Genomic DNA, 22,273 nt, shown 5'->3' on the forward strand with positions numbered 1-22,273 from the left:
AATTAATTTATATATATATAAAAATAAAAAAACAGTAGGGCTGGAAGGGACCTTGAGAAATCACCACATCTAGCCCCCCGAGTTGAGGCAGGACCAAGTAAAGCTAGATCTTCACTGACAGGTGTTTGTCCAACGTATTTTTAAAAACCTCCAATTGTGGGGATTCCACAACCTCCTTTAGAAGCCTATTCCAGAGTTTAACTACCCTCATAGATACAAAGTTTTTCCTAATATATAACCTAAATCTCCCTAGCTGCAGATTAAACCCCTTATTCCTTGTCCTACCTCCAGTGGAGATCGAGAACAATTGATCACTCTCCTCTTTTAATGGCCCTTAGCATATTTGAAAACTGTTTTCAGGTTCTCTACTAAGTCTTTTCTCAAGACTAAACATACTCACATTTTTTAACCCAGTCATCTGGACTCTCTCCAATTTGTCCACATCTTACTTAGTGTGGTGCCCAGAACTGGACACTTTACTCCAGTGGGAGCCTCACCAGTGCTGAGTAGCTTGAGAAGGCTACCTCCCATACAGCACTCCTGTTAATACAATCCAGAATTGTTCCAGTATCTTTCCAGATATCAAAGTTAGGCTGACTGGTCTATAATTTCTGGGGTCCTCGTTGTTCTTCTTTTTAAAGGTAGTTACTGTGTTTGCCCTTCTTCAGTCCTCTGGGACCTCACCCATCCTCCATGAATTCTCGAAGATAATTGCTAATGGTTCTGAGATTTCTTGAGTTAGTTCTTTACGCATCCTAGGATGAATTTCATCAGGCCTTGCCGACATGAACACATCTAAATATTATTATCCTGTTCTTGCCCTATTTTAGCTTGTGTTCCTTCCCCCATGTTATTAATATTATTTGTGTTAAGTCTCTAGTCATCACTTTTTAATGAAGACTGAAGCAAAATAGGCATTAAACACCTCAGTTTTCTTGGTGTCATCTGTTATTAGCTTTCCTTCTCCTCTAGGTAGAGGACCTCCACTTTCCTTCATCTGTCTTTTGCTCCTAATGTAATTACAGAACCTCTTCTTATTGCCTTTTATGTCCCTTGCTAGGTGTAATTCATTTTGTGTCTTAGCTTTTTTATTTTGTCCCTGCATGCTTGTATTATTCTTTTGTACCCATCCTTAGTAATTTGTCCATGTCTCCATTTTTTGTAGGATTCCTTTTTGATTTTCAGGTCATTAAAGAGCTCCTGATGGAGCCATATTGGCCTGTTACTACTTTTCCTATCTTTCCTTCTCATCATAGGATAGTTTGCAGCTGTGCCTTAAATATTGTCTCCTAGAAGAACTGCCAGATCTCCTCAACAACTTTATCCCTTTGATTTTTTTCCTATAGGACCTTACCTACCTTTTTTTGAGTTTACTGAAGTCTGCTTTTTTGAAGTCCATTGTCCTTATTCTGCTGCTCTCATTCCTTCATTTCCTTAGACTCTTTAAACCTTTAATTTCATAATCACTTTCACCTAAATTGCCTTCTACCGTCAGATTCATAACCAATTCCTCCCTGTGGGTTAGAATCAAGTCTAAAATAGCTTTTCCTCTGCTTATTTCCTCCACTTTCTGAAACAAAAAGTTGTCCCAATATATTCCAAAAACTTATTGGAAATGTTGTGCTTTACTGTATTACTTTTTCAACAGATGTCTGGGTGGTTAAAGTCCCCCATTACTACCGTGTCTTGTGTTCTGGATATTTCTATTATTTGTTTTAGAAATGCCTCATCCATCTCCTTGTCCTGATTTGGTGGTTTATAGTAGCCCCCACCAAGACATCACCCCTATTTTTCCTCCTTTTAGCTTTACCCAGGGACTTTCAACAGCTCTGCCTCTGACCACCTTCTCGACCTCAGATCAAGTGGATATATTTTTCATGGATAATGCAACACCTCTTCCCTTTACCACAATAGCACTGCTCTGCCTCACAGGGTTCTGGTGAGGATAAATACATTACAGACTATGAGGTTCTCAGGTGCTGTGGTTATGGGGGCCACATCAACATCTAAGACAGACAGGTAGATTACAAGAGGCTATGAGTCCTGCACTGCTTCAATGATTAAAGGTTACTGGTTGCAGAGAAATAATACTGATGGTGCAAATACCAATTTCTGTATCTCACCTGTACTGTACAGCTGAACCCAATCAATGGACAGTATTAGCTAACAGTTACTCTAAATATATATAGGAAGGATGATCTGGTGGTTGAAGCTCTGTAATAGAGATTTGGTTTCAATTCTTTGGCTCTGTTTCAAACTTCCCTTGTGACATATGGTGAGTCACTTAATCTCTCCATGCATTAGTTCCCCATCTACAAAAGGGGGTAATGTTACTTTCTTCCCTAATAAAAATGTTGTAGCAATATATTCATGAATATTTGTGAGGTGATCAGATACTGCAGTCATGAGGACATGATAAGGTACCTAGATAGCTATAGAGGGAAAGAGTGGGTAGATACCAACCTGGAGTGGGGTAACTGCTGGCAAAAGGGGACTTTTAAACAGTGACTTCTGTATGGTGAGTGTAAGGGGTCTAAATTGATGATATTGATGTTTCTTTTAACCTCTGCATCCATAGACTTTCTCACACACATCTCAATATTACGCTGGTTAGGAAATGATAATTCCCCCCCCCCTGAAAAAAATCAGATGAAAACTCTTTTTTCCATTTAATTGAATTTTAAGTTTGAAATTTTTCAGGTTTTTAGTCAAAAATAACTTTTTTGTTTAAAGCTCAAAAACTTCATTTTCAATGAAAAACTTTTTTTTTTTTTACAAAAATCCAGGAAACAATTACATTTTCTATTTAGCTGAAAAACTATTTTCCATCCAAAAATATTTCAACAGAAAAACAATGTATTCAGCTATAGCCAATTATCTCTGCGTTTGGTCCTCTTAGTCTAAACTGGTGTATCTTTCAGTCTGATTGACTGCAGGAGAACAGGAGTGGAGGCAAATCAACTCACAGGAGGATGTGAATTAAATCAGCTTATTTACACTGCCCCAGTGGGTAGTACTGTGGACTAGGGCTCAAGAGATCTGGGGGAGCTATCTCCAGCTCTGCCACTGGCTTGTTGGATGACTATGGGTAAGTCACAGTGCCACTCTGTGCCTCAGTTTTCCCATCTGTAAAATGAGGATAATGAGATTTACTAGAGCTGGGCAGGAAATGCTTTTCCCATCTCTCTAGCATTTTTGAGATTAAACAAACAAACAACAAAAATCGCTTCCCCGTTATGAATCATGATTAAATTTCAAAATTTCTATGAGTGGAAAATGAAAACCAACCTTTCCTTGCCTTCTTCACCTCCCTTATTCCACACACATCAAGAACAACAAAGTGGATTGGGTCAATCAGAATATTTCATTTTCATAGTTTTCAAATGTTTTATTTCTTTTCGACCCTTTTCATTTTCTTCAATAAATTAACTTTAATTTCAAAATGAAAAGTTGTTTTGACTGAAAAAGGGAGCTTTTCATTATGAAAATGTTTTCAACCCTTTTAAGAAGGGGGAAACTTGTCAAAACCAACCCTTTCTTACAAAAAGTTTTGATGTAAAAGAATCGGCATTTTCTGACAAAAAAGGTGTCATAAAAATAGACGACCAGCTCTAATACCTCTCTCCTTTGTAAAACAAAATAAGAGCTAGCAATTAATTATTATTATTATAATGAGCTCACTACGTGCTGGGACTGTGCAACAATGACCAAGCCCTCAAATTTTTGTCCTACCATTGATTCCTGCATAATCATTGGCTTAAACATAGTTAGGTGTGGAAGGATTAGATTTTTATCAGTAAATGTCAGTAAATATTGATTTCACCCTGTACACACAAACCAAAGAAAAAATATTTGCATTGATGATAATCAAAATTTACAGAAAATATATAAGAAAAATGCTGCTTGAGAACTCATTAGCGTTTGATTTAAGTATATTTACTTTGTGTATTTTTACATGATGTTGACAACTTGTGTTTTAACAGTTATAAAGCTTTAACTTTTTGAATCACATCTACTGCCATTAAAGCTTTATTATCCAAGCCGTTTTCTGACCTGCCCTCATCATTTTGCACATCTGTGAAAATTAAAATAGTTAAAAATAGAAAACAGGCTGAAAAAGAAACATTGGTATTATGCATTGAAATGATAAAGAAATAAAAATCAAATTCTGCCAAGGTTAAACATAGTCAGAATAATTATCCTATCACGCAGGTGTGGCTTCTCAGAGAGGTTAAGCTTTATTAATACTCTCTGTGCAACTATGATATAGATAGTAAAAGTATCTACTAAATTACAAATAGATCATGTTTCTCTCTCTGGGGAGAGAGTGAGAGAAAATGGTCACATTGCTTAATGCACAACAGGAAGGTGCTCAGGTATGATGGTGATGAGCAGTGTTTGAGACTCCCTGTACAATAGCATCTGGCACCCATTACCGTAGTATTTGAGCACCTCACAATCTGTGATGTAGTCATCCTCACACCACCCTTGTGAAAGAAGGAGCTGTTTATGAATGGGGGAATCAGAGAGGTTCAGGGACTGCCACAAGGTCACACAGGCAATTTAGGGTAAAGCTGAGACTTGAACACAGGTCTCTAAAGTCCTAGACTAGTTCCCTAAGGACTGAACCATCCTTCCTCTGTGACTTGTAAAAGACCAAAAAATATTACGGAGTCACATTAAACTGAGCCCTGTAGTGACACCATCCAATAACCAAACAGTTGTGATTAAGAAATATGTTTGTGTTCCCCGATGAGATTACATTGATTGATAAAACTAGATTACTTTCCTTTCAACATCTTGATTCGTTGTCTAAAGCGCACCTTACCCTCACTATCCAGAAAGACTAACTAGCAGCCTGTTTTCTGATTTAGTTCCCCATTCAGGAGACCATCCCTATTCCGGAGATCACCTAAGCACATACTTACCTGCTGTTGAAGTCAACCGGACATAGGCACATGCTTAAAGTTAAACATGTACATAACTGATTTCCTAAAGCGGGATGGACAGACATGTGGTTTCCTGAAAAGGGGCCCTCAGAAGGAAAGAATCTGATTTTCTCTCAGTGGAAAGAAAGCATGGTTCCTCTGTTAATCCAGGACACTGGTGGGACAATGGAGGAACTGCATGTTGGCAACTCACACTTCCTCTAGCCTCTGGATAAAGGATTTGAGTGTTGTGCCTCCTGCCAATCCTTTAAAGATCTTACACGCCCTATAATCACCCTAACCATTCAGAATAAAAGGAAAAGAAAAAAAAAGACTGAAAAGGAAAAGAAAAAGTCCGGAGGCTTGCCTCAGCCAAATATATTGGACTTTAGAGCTATTTATTCATTAGGCTAAGTATGGATAATCAGTGTAATGCTCAATAAATAAATTATACACTGAAATGGAAAATTGGGTGGGTGAAAGCCAAATGAATGATCTCCTATTTAGAAGCTAAAGTTCCTGGAGAAAGCCAAATGCTAGGAGTTTCCCCTGCTCCTTGTGTATCACTTCCTTAGCTGGAGTGTTTTTTTTTCTTCCCCCTTTTCTTTCTAGCTGCTCTTGCTTTTGTTGCTCTATAGCTAGATTCGCAAAGAAACGTCGGTGTGGTAACGCTCAGCATGAACACACCTACCTGGAAAATCACTACCATTCACAAAGCCTGAGACCGGCACTTAGTTTCCCTGTAGGGTGAATGAAGAGAGACAGGTGCCCCGGGATGGGATTTACAAAAGACAGCCAGCTAAGCAGCTCCTCGCCTAAGGTAGCCAATGAGAGATGCCAAGCCCCGCCCCCCTTTTGGCGATACTTGTTTAAATCTGGGCTGAAGGGTGATGCCTCCCTCTGCTTGGGATTCTCAGCTACAAACCCTCTCCTGGGGTTAGGCGCCTGCACTGGTTTAGCAAGAACCCAAGGGGAACCTCCCTCATGAGTTTTAGCCCGGTGGGTATCGTGCTTCTCTGGCATGTGGGAGACGCCTGCTGAAAGTATCCTCTCTCACCTGAGGGGCGGAAGGAAATTACCACCTCTCAGCCAAGCACCCTAACTGCTGAGCTATGGGAAGGATATGGAGCTCCCTCAATATCTCCTGTTGAACCTGTTCCATGGTGAAACAATAATTTAAAATAGTGATTGTGAGGAGGAGAGAGAGAGAGAAGAAAGACACTGTCTGACTGTGTAGCCTGGTGGTTAGTGCAATTACCAGGGTGGTGGGTGATCCAGGATCCCATACTCCAATGACTTTTTGCATTATTCATACAGAGTGGAACAGCTTCAACAGGAAAGCCTGAGAAAGGCCCGTGTCGTACTATCCTGCAGCCCAGTGGTTAGAGCATTCTCTTAAGAAGTGACTGTCCCCTGTTCAAATCCCTTTGCCCCTACAGGTAAAGGGGGGACTTGAACAGGGGTCTCCCACATCCCAGCTACGTACCCTAATAACTGGGTTTAGAATTATGAGGGAGGTCTGCTTCCTTCCTCCCACCCCACCATTGTGGGTGAGCTTGCCTCTAGGGCAGGTGTGGTCAACCTTTTTCTTTCTGAGGCCCCCCCAACCTACTATAAAAACTCTACAACCCACCTGTGCTACAACAACTGTTTTTCTGCATATAAAAGCCAGGGTTGGCGTTATGGGGTAGTGAGCAGGGCAAATGCCTGGGGTCCCACACCACAGGGGGCCCTGGAAGCTAGGTTGCTCAGTCTTTGGCTTCAGCCCTGGGTGGCAGATGTTGGAGCCCCGGCAAGTTTAATGCTGTCCCTGCTTGGTGGACCCCCTGAAACCTCTTTGCGGCCCCCCCAGTGAGCCCTGGACTCCTGGTTCAAAATCACTGCTATAGGGGACTGATGTAGTAGGCAAACTCTGCGTATGCTTACAGGATCAGGCTCTGCAGGTGACTTAGGTGGAGGATCATTGAATCATAGAAGATTAGGGTTGGAAGAGACCTCAGGAGGTCATCTAGTCCAACCCCCTGCTCAAAGCAGGACCAATCCCCAACTAAATCATCCCAGCCAGGGCTTTGTCAAGCCTGACCTTAAAAACCTCAAAGGAAGGAGATTCCACCACCTCCCTAGGTAACACATTCCAGTGCTTCACCACCCTCCTAGTGAAAAAGTTTTTCCTAATATCCAACCTAAACCTCCCCCACTGCAACTTGAGACCATTACTCCTTGTTCTGTCATCTGCTACCACTGAGAACAGTCTAGATCCATCCTCTTTGGAACCCCCCTTCAGGTAGTTGAAGGCTGCTATCAAATCCCTCCTCACTCTTCTCTTCTGCAGACTAAATAAGCCAAGTTCCCTCAGACTCTCCTCGTAAGTCATGTGCCCCAGCCCCCTCATCATTTTCGTTGCCCTCCCCTGGACTCTCTCCAATTTGTCCACATCCTTTCTGTAGTGGGGGACCAAAACTGGATGCAATACTCCAGATGTGGCCTCACCAGTGCCGAATAGAGGGGAATAATCACTTCCCTCGATCTGCTGGCAATGCTCCTACTAATGCAGCCCAATATGCCGATAGCCTTTTTGGCAACAAGGGCACACTGCTGACTCATATCCAGCCTCTTGTCTACTGTAATCCCCAGGTCCTTTTCTGCAGAACTACCGCTTAGCCAGTCGATCCCCAGCCTGTAGCGGTGCATGGGATTCTTCCGTCCTAAGTTCAGGACTCTGCACTTGTCCTTGTTGAACCTCATCAGATTTCTTTTGGCCCAATCCTCCAATTTGTCTCGGTCACTCTGGACCCTATGCCTACCCTCCAGCATATCTGCCTCTCCCCCCAGCTTAGCGTCATCAGTGAACCTGCTGAAGGTGCAGTCCGTCCCATCATCCAGATGATTAATGAAGATGTTGAAGAAAACCAGCCCCAGGACAGACCCCTGGGACACTCCGCTTGATACCGGCTGCCAACTAGACATCGAGCCATTGATCACTGCCCACTGAGCTTGATGATCTAACCTGCTTTCTATCCTCCTATCTTCTCCTGGTTTGTGCATTGCTCTGAGGCCTAGGCATCTGGAAGCCAGGCGTGAGGCTACAGTGCACATGCCCTGAAGCAGAAACATAAGGGCTGAGGGAACTTAAACTGCAAAAATGTTGGCACCAAGTGAGTTTAGGAACCTATAGGGCTTGGAGTTTAGGAACCTATAGGGCACCAAGTGACTTTAGGAACCTAACGGGGACTTTGTGAATCCCAATGTTGCCTGATTCTGGGATTTAGGTAACTAAAGTGGCAGTTAGGTGCTTAAATCCCCCCGGTGTCTAGAGACTCCAGCCAAGACTGGGGTCCAAGTATGCTAGGTACTGTACAAACACATGGTAAGGATATGTCTTCAATGCCGAGTTAGTCTGGACTCTTACTTGGGCATTGCCCCCTAAGCCCTCTTCAATCCACACGCAAAATTATCTCACCCAAATTTAGTGGTGCTTTCAATCCAAGCTAGCTGGTCTTTTCTGGGGCTACAAGATAAAGCCCGGATGCAGCTTTCACTTGGGCTGGCAACCTGCCCACTTTTCAGTGAGGACACATGCTAAACCGTTTGAGTGCTAATAGTCCTTCAATGCCTTTCAACAATCCCCACCCCCCATGTACCCAGGACAGACAGGTTCCTCTACAGTTCACTGGGAAAGAATCATACGGCACTGTAGTGTACAGCAGCACAAAGATTCACAGGATGTGCCCCCGGAAATCCTGGCAACAACCCACACAAATGAGTGCAATACTAGTGAAGACCCAATAACTCGAGTTGGGCTTTGAAGTGTGGCAGCTCACACCAGATCTAGGCTAACCCAGATGTTCAGACATTGGCGACTGCAGTAGTAAGAGGGTCTGAAACATAAGCCCTTGTATCAGAGGCCTGGTATGACGCCTGAGGCCTGGGCTAAAGTAGTGGTCAAAACTTTGCTGATATAAAGCAAAAGCAGGCTGTGAGCTAAAAGCAGGCCCTGCTCACAGAATCTGGCAAGAATAGGGCTGATATTGCAAAAGCACACATTCCTAAAGCACATTCCAGAAGAGTGGTACCAGAACACCTTGACACAGCGCATTCCCTAAAGAGAACAGGAACAAGCTGACCCATCCTAAAGATAAGGTCAGGATGACAGTGTGATGAATAGAGCTGTACAAGGTGATGGGTGGTAACCGGCTACGTAAGAGAGTGTCAACTAACTACATCAGAGGGGCAGTAAGTAACTTGTTTGTATTGATGTATAAAATGGAGTCTCAGAGGGAGTGTCTCTGCCTGGCCAAGGGGAGAATGGAAAGTCCCGCCTTTCACTGAGTGAGTCCATTGTCATGGGCATACATGCACTGAGTGTACTTGTAGCAAGTATAGGGCACCAATACTGTGCTTTGTTGGCAATAAACCTGACCAAGTTCCTTCACTGAAAACTGAGTCTGTGGATTTATTGGGCAGTTCAAAGTCTATTATCTCCACGACCTGCGCAGAGCTGGGACAGCAGCACGCTGAAAGAACACACACGCGGCCAAACATCGGACAACAGTGACGATCACCTGAGTTAACGATCACCTTTTACACCAGCATCTAGGAAAACCACAACCAAGACAATCTATTATGTGAGATGCTGTACATACACATAGTAAGAGACAGTCCCTTGCACAAAAAGAGTTTACAAGACAAAGGATAAGAAGGGAGACAAAAGTGACTCATCAAAGTTTACATAGCAGGACTCGAGAAGAACCTAGGTTTCCTGACTCCCAGTCTAGCACCTCTCCACTGCTTAGGCTGGTATAGGTGGCTATCACTAGCTGTTGGAGGAAAATAAGAAAAGGAAAATTTAGGCTGAGTAATGGGAAACATTTCCTAACAGTGAGTTCTGTGGGAGTGGTGGAAGGCCTCTTGCTAAAGACATTTCAATTACATCTGAGTAGACAGAGCACTGGAGGACATGCCCATAGCGTATATAGGGAACAATCCTATGGTTTCAGAAGTGGATGGACCAGATGACCTCATAGGTGTTTGCCATCTTAGAAATGTGGGGCATGAATCTAAACAATGCATGAATTGCACTCAACCCAAGGAGCATCTGATAGTGGCCGTGATATCTTGGAAGGGATTTGGCACAGACCAAGGAAGGAAAAACAAGCCATCACCCTGCGCTGACTGTGCCAGAAACATCTCTGGTTTCTCCCCACTGATCAAAGTTGTCATTTCTCCTGTAGTTCCCGGTGTTTGTCGCTGGCGCAGGGCGGGGGGAACAAACAAACCGTAAAAGTCATCCTCACAAACTTGCTGTTGAAAGAAGTTGCTGTTTCACCGAGCGTGGTGACTGCTGCGCTGTGACAGACCCTGTCAGAGAAGCACTGCCCCAGTTTGCAGGTGTAAGCCTGACCTATCAAACTGAATGGGAGCTGACAGAAGGGATTTCTGCGACGTGAAATGGAGAGCTGACATGAAAACAGTGACGTGCGAGGGGCTGAATCACCGCAAGCGCAGCTGTCACAGATGATGTCCGGAGAAATGACAGTGGAATACTAACTTTACTTGATGTCAATTTAGTTGTCCTTTGTGTTAGAAAGAGTAGCTGGTAGGAAGAGGTGAATTCTAAAAGCACACAGGAATAAATTTTTCAATTGACATTCAAAGCAATTTTGCATTTTGTTTCAATACCACTGGGATAGAAGCTTCTTCTTCATTTTTGTTCTTTTTTTCTAGCTACAACCGTGCTTTTATGTGGGATATTTTAAGGTTTAGATTATTTTTAATCCTTCATCAACAACATCAAATAAATGCCCCCCGTGACTGCTGTCAGCAACTGCTGCTGTTTTACAACGGCTAATTACTCTTCACTGATGCAAGGTTAGGCAAGCAAATGTCTCTTCTCTTCAGTAACAAGAGCAATACTTTCTAAGGTAGTATGGGCTAGTGGTGTACAGTAGGCACTAAATGGGGAGGTAGGAGTCATGGGTTCTATTCCTGGTTATTCCACTGACCTTACATGAGTCACTTTATTTCTGTTTCTTCTCCTACCTTTAGTCTGTAAGATGTTTGCGACAGAAACTGTCTCTTACCATATGTTGTTCAGTTCCTGTACAATAGGGTCCCAGTCTTGTTTGGAGCCTTTAGATTGCATTTATAAAATAAATAATAATTCCGAAGCAGATCTGATTTTAACATGCTGAGATCTCAAAAAAAGCATAACAGGGTTCAGAATAGCAGCTGTGTTAGTCTGTATCCGCAAAAAGAAAAGGAGTACTTGTCGTACCTTAGAGACTAACAAATTTATTTGAGCATGAGCTTTCGTGAGCTACATCTCATTTCATCGGATGCATACAGTGGAAAATACAGTGGGGAGATTTTATATACACAGAGAACATGAAACCCTGGATGTTACCATACAGACTGTAATAAGAATGATCAGGAAAGGTGAGCTATTACCAGCAGGAGAGCGGGGGCGGGGGGAACTTTTTGTAGTGATAATCAAAGTGGGCCATTTCCAGCAGTTGACAAAAACAGTAGGGGGGGAAATAAACAAGGGGAAATAGTTTTACTTTGTGTAATGATCCATCCACTCCCAGTCTTTATTCAAGCCTAAGCCAAATTGTATCCAGTTTGCAAATTAATTCCAATTCAGCAGTCTCTTGTTGGAGTCTGTTTTTGAAGTTTTTTTGTTGAAGAATTGATACTTTTAGGTCTGTAATCGAGTGACCAAAGAGATTGAAGTGTTCTCCGGTTGGTTTTTGAATGTTATAATTCTTGACGTCTGATTTGTGTCCATTTCTTCTTTTACATAAAGGCTGTCCAGTTTGGCCAATGTACATGGCAGAGGGGCATTGCTGGCAAAAGCATGCTCACTTCTTCTTGAAGTTTTAGGCAATAAGTGGAGATAGGAGCTCAGATACTAAGGTGATGAGTACTACCATAAAGCCATAGAGAGCTGGAATTCATGCTGATCAAATAAAAGGGGGAAGGGGGGAAATAATGAACATTTCATTAATTTACCCCCCCCCATTTTTCATTGAAATGTTCATTGAAATTTCAAAATTAAATATTTGTAACCAGCGATATAGATAAACCTCTGCCATGCTTTAAAATGTCATCCCGCCCTCCTTCCCTTGTCAAACATTTCAGGTCCACTGGTTGAGAATGTTCCATTCAACATTTAGCAACAGAATATAAAGGCAATGCTACTTCCAGCGAAGAACTCCTGACTAGATACTAAGACCAGAGCCAAAGCTCACAGAGTTGGACTGCGTTGCTACTTGGTGTGTTGCTTTACTGCCCTTTCCTCTCTAAAGATGTCAAGATGACATTCTTGCAAGTATTTTGTATTGCTTGATTATTAGTATCTAGGAAAACAACAGGATGCCTAGGTTCCTGGATTTCATCAGGATCGTAAAGAGTTCCTCAGTTAGTCATTTTTATGGAGCATTTACCATAAAACTGCTACTTATCCATCAGGTAACATAATGAGCTCCAGTGTCTTGTTGCTGGAGTCAGCAAAGTTCAAACTGGAAATAAGGTGCACATTTTTAACAATAACAGTAATTTATCACTGGAAGAGATTACCAAGGGATGTGGTAAAAACTTCATCACCTGGAGTCTTTAAATCAAGTCTGGAGGTTTTTCTTAAAGATATGGTCTAGCTCAACCAGAAGTTATGAGCATGATGCAGGATCCACTTTGTGAAATTATCTGGCCTGTGTTATCCAGGAAGTCAGACTAGATGATCACAATGGTCCCTGCTGGTCTTAAAATTTGTGAATCTAGAGAGAAAATGATGATGACAGATTTAGCTGTGGTTGGTGCTATGGATTAAAATCAGAATAATATTTAAATTTTGGAGTTGTCCCTCAAATTTCATCTCCACAAAAGTAAGGCAATATCCTGAAATTCAAGGAATACCTTTTGTCACCTGAGAAAAATGAGGATTCTCTTGTAATGAAAAGTTGGCTAATGTCATGCCATGAATACCCGGCAGAAATCTATTCTAGCCATCAAAATACTGTTTGGTGAATAATCTGAGGTGAATCACTTCATTAAGGATCTGACCCTATAGACGCTTACATCTGGACACAGTGCTAGTGCTTACTACAAGGAGTAGTCCCTCTGTGTCAAGGGACTACCTATGGCAATAATTATGCCTGATTGACTACCCACAGTAGTAATTATTATGCTTGGTGGAAAATATTCATATGACATGGCCTAAAATTGTATGACATATTCTGTTGGTTTAGTTACAGCATCTGATTTGCTACGTATATCAAAAGGACCAGAATTAGGTCCAGTTCATGCGCTGACCACTGGCCTGTTGAGCGACCTTGGGCAAGTTACTTAACCTCTCTCTGTCTCTGTTTTCCCTTCCGCCTTTTGTCTATCTTCCCTATTTAGATGGTAAGTGCTTCAGGGCAGGGACTGTCTCTCATAAGGGGCCTAATCCAGAGTCCAGTGAAATCAATGGGAGTATTTCCATTGACTTCATTGTGCTTTCGATCAGGTCCTAAGTATTTAGACTGTGCCTAATACAATTGTACTCCAATCTCAATTGAGGCCCCTAGCTGCTACAGCGGTGTGAAAAATGGAAGACCCTTGCCTGAATTTATTTGCTATCTAGTCACCAGATAATGACGTATTTTGATCATGAAACAAATCAAATAAAAACTTGCACACCGGAGTTCAGCACACTGTACAATGGATATTGAGACCATCTGATGGAATTCCTTCCTTCAAGTATTATATCCACTCTATGGAGCCAGCCCCAGCTTGATAAAAGACTTAGAAAAAATTAAGTACATGTCAACATTTCCCATTCATTACCTCGAGTTTCTGCTACTTGTGAAAAAATCATTAGTTGTGGTGTAAGGCAAGCTTTAAAAATGTAATTACTTAATCATGCAGTTAGTTCCCCATCAATCCTACCAGCATTTGTTCTTAACTAGCTTTGAAGAACAAAATTAGGAGTAATTTGTAAACAAAAGTAAATGAGGAAAGGCTGATATTGCCAAGGTGTGGACAGCATGGCATATGCTATTGTTTCCTTTAATGGTACAACAAAGTGATGGTCAGCAAATGCTGCTAAGGAGCAGAGGCATCACAAACTACCGTTGTGACTCTGATTACTGGGAGCTCCCTTAAAATGAGACACTGTGGCCCAAGCCATCACAGGAGTTTAGGTACCTGGGCCTGTGTCCTAATAGTGAGGTCAAAAAATGGTGAGCTTCATTCATTGTGTGTGGGAGTTACAAATTCCCAATGGGAGTTAGGCAGATCCCACCCTGTGTGTTTAATTCACCATTGTCCTATGGAAACTTTGCATTGACTAGGCCAGCACAAAGGAGCCATAGGGCCAGGGTAAGTCCTGCCCAAGGAGAATAGGACTGATGCAAGGGGGCGATACATCAGACTCAGACCCAGTCCTGAATCATCTTCAGAAGAGCCCCCTAATGCAAGAGGGTGGAGGTTGGGCAAGGCTGGGCCGCAGGACAGTATGTTGGGGCAGCTGGGAGTATCGACCTGCAGCCCAGTGATTTTATGCCTTTGCAATACTCCCTAGTAACCACAGTAGCAAGTCAGGATATTTTTTGAAAAAGGATGTGTCACTGCATGGAAATGGGATGATTAGAAATCTGGAGAGGTCAGGAATTTATCAGTGAACTCTTTACCATTAAAAAGCATCAGTTTGTTGAAGCCAAAGCTGTTGTGGGAAAGGACTGATTTCAATGAATTTCTCAACTCAAAAAAGTTTTGAAAAAAAGTTTCAAGATTGTCAAAATGTCCCATTTTGACATTTTTCTAAACAAAAAATTCTGGTTTTATGGTCCAAAATGTCTTGTTGTTTAAACATTTGACTAATTACAATAAAAAAAGTCAAAATAAAAATGAAACATTTTTAAATGATCCAAATGGAAAGATTCTGACTGACCCCAAAATTAATTTTGGGGGTATGTTGTTTTGCCAAAATGATTGAGTTTTTGATTTCTTCATAGAATCAGAGAATATCAGGGTTGGAAGGGACCTCAGGAGGTCATCTAGTCCAACCCTCTGTTCAAAGCAGGACCAATCCCCAACAAAATCAAAATTTTGATTTTTTCCAATGTCAAACATTTTTCCAAGACAGAAAATAAGATTTTCTGCCCAACTGTATAGACATTTCTCTCTCTCTCTGTCTCTCTCTCAGTTCACTTATAAGCAACCTCCTGAAATCCCGCACAGATGAGTGGTAACAGAACAGAGATGGTTCTTTGATGGACCTATGGTATGTGAAATTAATCAGTATCTTGTATGACCTTCTAGTTCAGATCATGAAACCATCATTGTTACAACTGGTAGCAGCATAAGCAACAACAACTAAAGGCACTAAGAGTTGGTAGGAAAACAGTCTTTCCTTCCCATGAAAAATTTCAAAGTTTTGAAAAAACTTTAATCCCAAATAGGGACAAAAGGGACCCAGAGCGCTGCAGGGGTGGCCTGGCTCTGCAATGGTCCACCAAGCAGGCAGACCCTGGGGACGGGCAAGCTGGCAGGTTTAATTGAGATTGATACATTCCCATGGAATATTTTGATATTGAGGAATCAGCATTTTCCAATGGAAAATCGTTCTATTGTAACATTTCCAGTCACCTCTGATAGACACCCCTTTTTAGCAGCCAGCAAAGAGATCTTGGATTCCAGAGTTATGGAGACTGGACAGTCTTCTCATCCCTTGAGGTTTTCCCTCCAGAATGGTGATGAGCCACAATGGCAGAACGATATGGCAGAAACAAGGTCCTTCTTGTGTTTCCAGTTCAGTAGGAATCTGATCTGAAGGATGTGATCAGTTTTATGGAGGCAAAATTTATCAGGGAAGATGTTTCAGTCCCAGTTTAATTGAAACTAATGAAGTATGATTGCAATACATTTATTTTCAATAATTGTGCCTGTGGGCTTATCTAGGACATGATGCTGAGAGATCGCTAAAGACATGGTACTCGTGGCATTTTAGTGGATCACAGCATGGCTGGTGTTTAGCCATCTCTTTTCACTAAGGGGTATGAGACTAGAAAGAGACAACTGCTTCTCCAGTTTCAAACACTTGTAAATCATGCCCTTGGGAATGTTGTCTTTGTAAACTCTACCTTCCACTATGACTGTTAGTTCTTTTACACTGAGCAACCTAACCAAAATTCAGAGTCTTGCAGGTTGTTCCAGTTAGGAGACAAAATTGATGATGGAGTCAGATGTCTTCCGTGTGATTCTGTTTATTTACAAGAATATACAAAGTCCTGCTTTCCTGAACACAGGAGGAATCAAACACACCAGAGACCATTTCCCTGCTCACACCATCAAACCTCTGTCAGTCAGCCCTCCACAAAAGCTCTCTCTGGTGGCTTTTCCTCAGGATCATGCATTTGTGCTTGTTCAGGCTCTGCTGGAGTGTCCTGCTTCTGTGGTACTTCTCTTGTGTACCTCTCTCTCTCTCTCTCTCTCTCCTGCTTCGCTCCCTCCCCCATACACAGCTACCCAAAATAATGCTCCGCAAAGCCCTCTGTCCATATAGTTCTTCCTGGGTGGACCCACTTAAGCCTGTTTGAGTGTGGCTGCTTAGAGTTTAAAGGCAGGAGAGACCATCAGATCAACCTGTCTGATCTCCTGTACATCACAAGCCACTAATGCCAATCCATTTACCCCTGTGTTAAGCCCAATAACCTGGATTAGACTCAGGTAGTACATCCCTCTGGACATTAAAATATTGTGTGCCCCAGGAAGAGAACAGGAGGGATATTGCATGAATAGCCCGTGAGTTCTTCAGATTCATTATTGTCTGAATTTATCCAACAGATATGTTTTAAAAGTATTTTAGGCTCTAGAGTAGGCCCCAACATTCAAAGTTTGAATTGCACTGCTTAGTTGTGGTCAGTCAGATAAGTTGCTTGGGAGCTGATTTGCGATGGCTTTGCACTTTACATTGTCACTGACACCTGTACAAAATGGTTGTAAAACACTGCCAGACTAGTATGGGTTGGCTGCACATGGGGATCCAGCCTAAGTAAGGGGCAGCACATAGCTTCACTGTCCAGGAACAGAGTCATTATTCTGTCACTGCTTCCCTCTTCCTCTATAGGCAAAGTAAGTTGCACCGGTCCCTTTTTCCTGCCCAACTTACTTCTCTCACTGCATTAGCTCAGCTATCCTGGCCAGTGCATTGTGGGGATGGAGCCAAGACTCCACCCATTCCCCACCCAGCTGCACAGGAGGTGGAATAGCTGTCTAGGGGTGGATGTTCTTCCTTCCTGTATATGGACTGGTGATGCAGGCAGCCTGCACAGAGGTGTGAGGGAACACTGGATGACCCAATACTCCCCTGCCTGGCTGTATTGAGTGACTCAAGATTGAGCCCCATGGTAGCATTTCACACCTACATCGCACATGATAAATGACAACACAGGGGGCAGGGCAGTGGAGACTCATGTCCTAGGAATCTCTAACTGAAGCCCTGCCAACGTGAAGACTGGCATGTGCGAATTTAAAAATTTGGGCCTATGAAAGCTCACTCATGTGATTTTGCCATTCCCATTCCTCAAGCGGTAGCCATTTCCACTGATGCACTCAAATGTTTTTGGGAAGGGGGGACAAAAGGCACATGAAGTAAATTTCAGTTAAAAATTCAAACAGCTTTATGGAGAATGATTTGCATCGTTTGTCCAGCTCTCATTATAACAAAGAACAAAAGGACACAAACCACCTCTCCCCCACAACTTGCAGTCCTTACTGTGAGGTAAAGTATAACTTTGAGAGCATTGACTGTGCTGGACTGGCATTGGAGCTAGAGTAGGGTTTTCACCTCCCGCTACCACCACAAGGCAAGCCTGCTGCAACTCCAACCCTCAACCCCAAACAACTCTGCAACCCCCGCCCCTTCAACAGTCCCTTATTGTGAGATCATACATCTAGATAAGATTGATAACAGCCTTGTCTTACTTAAACTGTGGAAGTGGGAACACTGCAGCATCTTTACCTGGACACAGAAATGTCTAACATTAGCTATCCCAGTGTATTATGATAATTATGCAAATCTTTAGACCCATGTAAAAAAAAAATCCCTGGCAGATTAAATTATTTTTCTGGCAACTGGCTAATCCATAAAAAAAAAAAACAGCCAGGTCAGTCAAATACTGTGCCTAAACTACAGTGGCTGAACTAAGACAGGCATTCTTCCTATAGAGGACACAGGTTGGTGGAAAGCCAGAGGCAGAAGGTGTTGGGAAAAGTGGGTTATGCAGCATCTCTTCCTACATCTGTAAAAGATGCTGCAAGTGCTCCACAGCCTCTAGGCCATTGTAGGTACAGGACATTGGGAGGCAAGGAACTAGCCAGGGCCCCCAACCCCTTTATACGCCTCCTTCAGACTCAGCTCACCAAGTAGTAAAGGTGTTAGAGGCAGGAACACTGGTGAGAGATTGATCTTTATTGCTTGACCCCAGCCACATGTCATGAGTTAGGGTTACCCCTGTCAGGGTTATACCCTGGTCTTATGACAGGGGCCAGCATCAGGCTGGCTGTCTTTTCCTAATGTTTATGTGACACATATTTGGCATATAATGCAGCCATCTTTGAATTCTGCAAGCATCCTCTCAACTGGTTCACTGTGTAATAAAGCTGTATGCCAGTAGCAGCAACGTATTGTCGCTCTGGGGGGGGGCGGTGGGGGTAAAGAAGGGATGAGCCAACCTTATACATTCCAAACCAGGGGAATGGTAAAGAGGAGAAACTGAATTAGCTGCTCAGAAGCCGTTCAGCTCCTCACGAACACAGCACTCCCTCCAGATTCCAACCCCGCCTGTGCCAGCCCGTGCCCCACCCTCCTCAGTCTCTGGTGATGGCTCTTGTTTAAGAACCGCACAATATATAACGGTATCTGGTATTTAATGAACAGTACTGAAACCGCTATACAGTGCCACAGATACACTGCTGAACGTGTCATGAGGCAAAATTTTATAGACATTGTAAAATCTTTTTACCACACACAGCTGCATTACCCAAAATTACTCAAATCTGGAGGGCATCTGAGACACACACTACAGCAGTAATGGGCTTTGCTGCTTAAAAAGTGATTATGACTAATGCACAAAACCCATTATCACCAGGCTTAATTGCCAGGAATTAAACACTATATATATATATATATATATATATATATATATATATATATATATATATATATATATATATATATATATATATATAATTTCATATCTAGTTTCTTACTTGAAATCTTCATCAAACAAAAGTAAAGATGAGAAGAATATCAGAATTTCTAATCAAATGGGGAGAGCTCGTTCACTTGGAGAGATGGAAACTAGCCAGTAAACAGAGGCAGTGTAGTTAAAGCTGGAGACTAGGCATTCTGGGGTCCTATTCCTGATGTTGATTCTGGCTTGCTGAGTGACCTAGGGCAAGTCACTTAAACTCTCTGAAAAATGGGGCTGAAAAAAGTCAGAGCTACATAACTGGTGTTATGAGGCAGAATTAATATTTATGATTGTGTTACAGTAGCATCTATAGTCGCCCACCAGGATCAGGGCCCCTTTGTGCTAGGTGCTATACAAACAGTAATACACAGTCCCTGCCTCAAGGAGTTTACGTTCAAAAATAGGCAAGGGCTGGAGGGGGACACAGAAGGGTGAAGTTTTGTTGTATTCAAAACTGTGTTAAAGCTATGACTCTAAATGTAAGGGGCTTCCCGGTCATGCTTGTAGGCTAACGAAAGTGTGCAATTTGGATCTTGTGCAGTCAGTCTGCAAAGATCCAGCCTGCAACAGGATGTGTTGAGTTGTCCTTGCTGCCTCAGGGAGCAGCCTGCTTTGTTTCTTTCTGATTTTGGTTCTCACGTATTAGTGTTCTGGATTTTCAGAAATAAAGCAGTGTTACATTGCAACCTTCCAGCAAGAGCATTTCTGTTTTTATCTAATGACATGCATCTAATGACATGCCTGAATTCACCTACCAGGTCAGTGGCAGAATCAGCAATAGAATTCTCACCTCCAGCATCCTGTTCTAGTCACTGGACCACAAGGTTCTTGCACAGTGTGCCAATGTCATATATAAGTCAGGAATAAAATTGCTCCGCAACTAATTGCAATCATTACTGGAGGAGCCAGTAACAATAGCTGCGTGTTGTAATTTGTTGTGCAGCACTACGGTATCATGCTCCATCGAGAAAGGATGAGGGTGTGATTAAAACAAAGGTAGTTAGGAGACCTTGGGTCAGATCCTCAGCTGGTGCAAATAGGCATTACTCCGTTGACTTGAACTAAACTGTGCTAATTTACACCCTCTGGGGACTCAGCCTGGTGATTCTATTCCCTGCTTTGCTAAAGCCTTTTGTTATGACTTTGAGCTATTTGATTGTGAACTAGTCTCGCAAGCAGAGTAATGGAACCCCTTTTCTTCGAGTAATTTAAAAATGGAGTGGAGAAAGTACTAGAAAAATGCAATTATTATTATTATTATTAATATTACAGGTAGGCTTTCAGGATGCAAAAGGGAATCTTTGTGCCTTTAATCAGTCATTGGTGGGATGCTTTTGGGGGGTCATGCCACTCCATTTAAAGTGTACTGTTAAGCTATCCTTTCACCTCTGGCTGTAGTTCTTTCAGCTCAGATGCTCAAAGCTGCCTATCTATCATTGAAATCTATGAGAGTTAGACCCCTAAATACCTTTGAGAATCTGGGCCTGGGTCTCTTACCACTACAAGTCTCTCTCTCTCTCTCTCTCTCTCTCTCTCGCAAGCTATTTATTAAGGCGCAGTTACAATAAAATATTAACATATTACATTGTACTTTACTTATTACTCATTCAGAATCAGTTTAATAGTCAAAGAACCTGGCTAACGATTCTGGCCTGCTGGGTAGGGAGCCCTCTTCCTATGAGTGCGCTAAAAAGAGTGACCAAATTTTTAAATACCTGTATCTTCTCTTTGGTGCTTCTCTTGTATAAGTACTTGGTGTGAAAGCTTTTCCAGTACAAGGACATGATTCCATCAGAGGAGATGTCACATTTGTCCAGTAATGTGCAATACAAAGTCCTGCTGCTAACAATAAAAAAGAAATTAATTTGTTGTTCTGTTTAAAATTTAGGTACTTTACTGGAGCATTAATTAAGCAGGTCAGTGGATCTCTCCACTGGGAAGAAGCTGGCATTTTGTTATAAAATTAATCTCTCTAATAATTTCTTTCCCGAACTGTCTAATTCCTGGACACAACCACCAAATGTATGCTTCCATTTGCCTGTTATGCCTCTAATAGAATGCCTTCCTAATAGCAAAAAATATGATGGATTTTAGCTGAAATCAGACGCCAGCTATACAGTAATTATTAATAAAAATTATTTATGAGCTACACAAATTGAAGATATATTTCTCCTGTAGAGACCCATTCATCCAGATCAGTATCTTTGTCCAAATCCGTCTCCTATCTTTTCATCTGAGTTGTTTTCTTAACTACATCTTTTCAATCAAAATTATATGTATATATTAGTCTCTCTTAATTCCTCTATTAGAAGTAAATCGCTTGGTACTTTCTTCGTCTCTACAAGGTAGAAGAGGGTCTAGCACAACTAGATGGTCTCTATTTCCTTCAGCTTCCTGCTGAGACAAAAGGATCTTGAGTTTCTTACTTGAAGATTAGGAGGACTTGTGGCACCTTAGAGACTAACCAGTTTATTTGAGCATAAGCTTTCATGAGCTACAGCCCACTTCATCGGATGCATTCAGTGGAAAATACAGTGGGGAGATTTATATACACACAGAACATGAAACAATGGGTGTTACCATACACACTGTAAGGAGAGTGATCAGGTAAGGTGAGCTATTACCAGCAGGAGAGCGGGGGGTGGGGGAAAAACCTTTTGTAGTGATAATCAAGGTGGGCCATTTCCAGCAGTTGACAAGAACATCTGAAGAACAGTGAGGGGTGAGGGGTGGGGGGAATAAACATGGAGAAATAGTTTTACTTTGTGTAATGACCCATCCAGTCCCAGACTCTATTCAAGCCTAAGTTAATTGAATCCAGTTTGCAAATTAATTCCAATTCATCAGCCTCTCATTGGAGTCTGTTTTTGAAGTTTTTTTGTTGAAGAATTGCCACTTTTAGGTCTGTAATCGAGTGACCAGAGAGATTGAAGTGTTCTCCGACTGGTTTTTGAATGTTATAATTCTTGACGTTTAATTTGTGTCCATTTATTCTTTTACATAGAGACTGTCCAGTTTGGCCAATGTACATGGCAGAGGGGCATTGCTAGCACATGATGGCATATATCACATTGGTAGATGTGCAGGTGAACGAGCCTCTGATAGTGT

This window comes from Lepidochelys kempii, chromosome 3 (genome assembly GCF_965140265.1).
Source record: "Lepidochelys kempii isolate rLepKem1 chromosome 3, rLepKem1.hap2, whole genome shotgun sequence".
In the NCBI taxonomy this organism is placed as follows: domain Eukaryota; kingdom Metazoa; phylum Chordata; order Testudines; family Cheloniidae; genus Lepidochelys; species Lepidochelys kempii.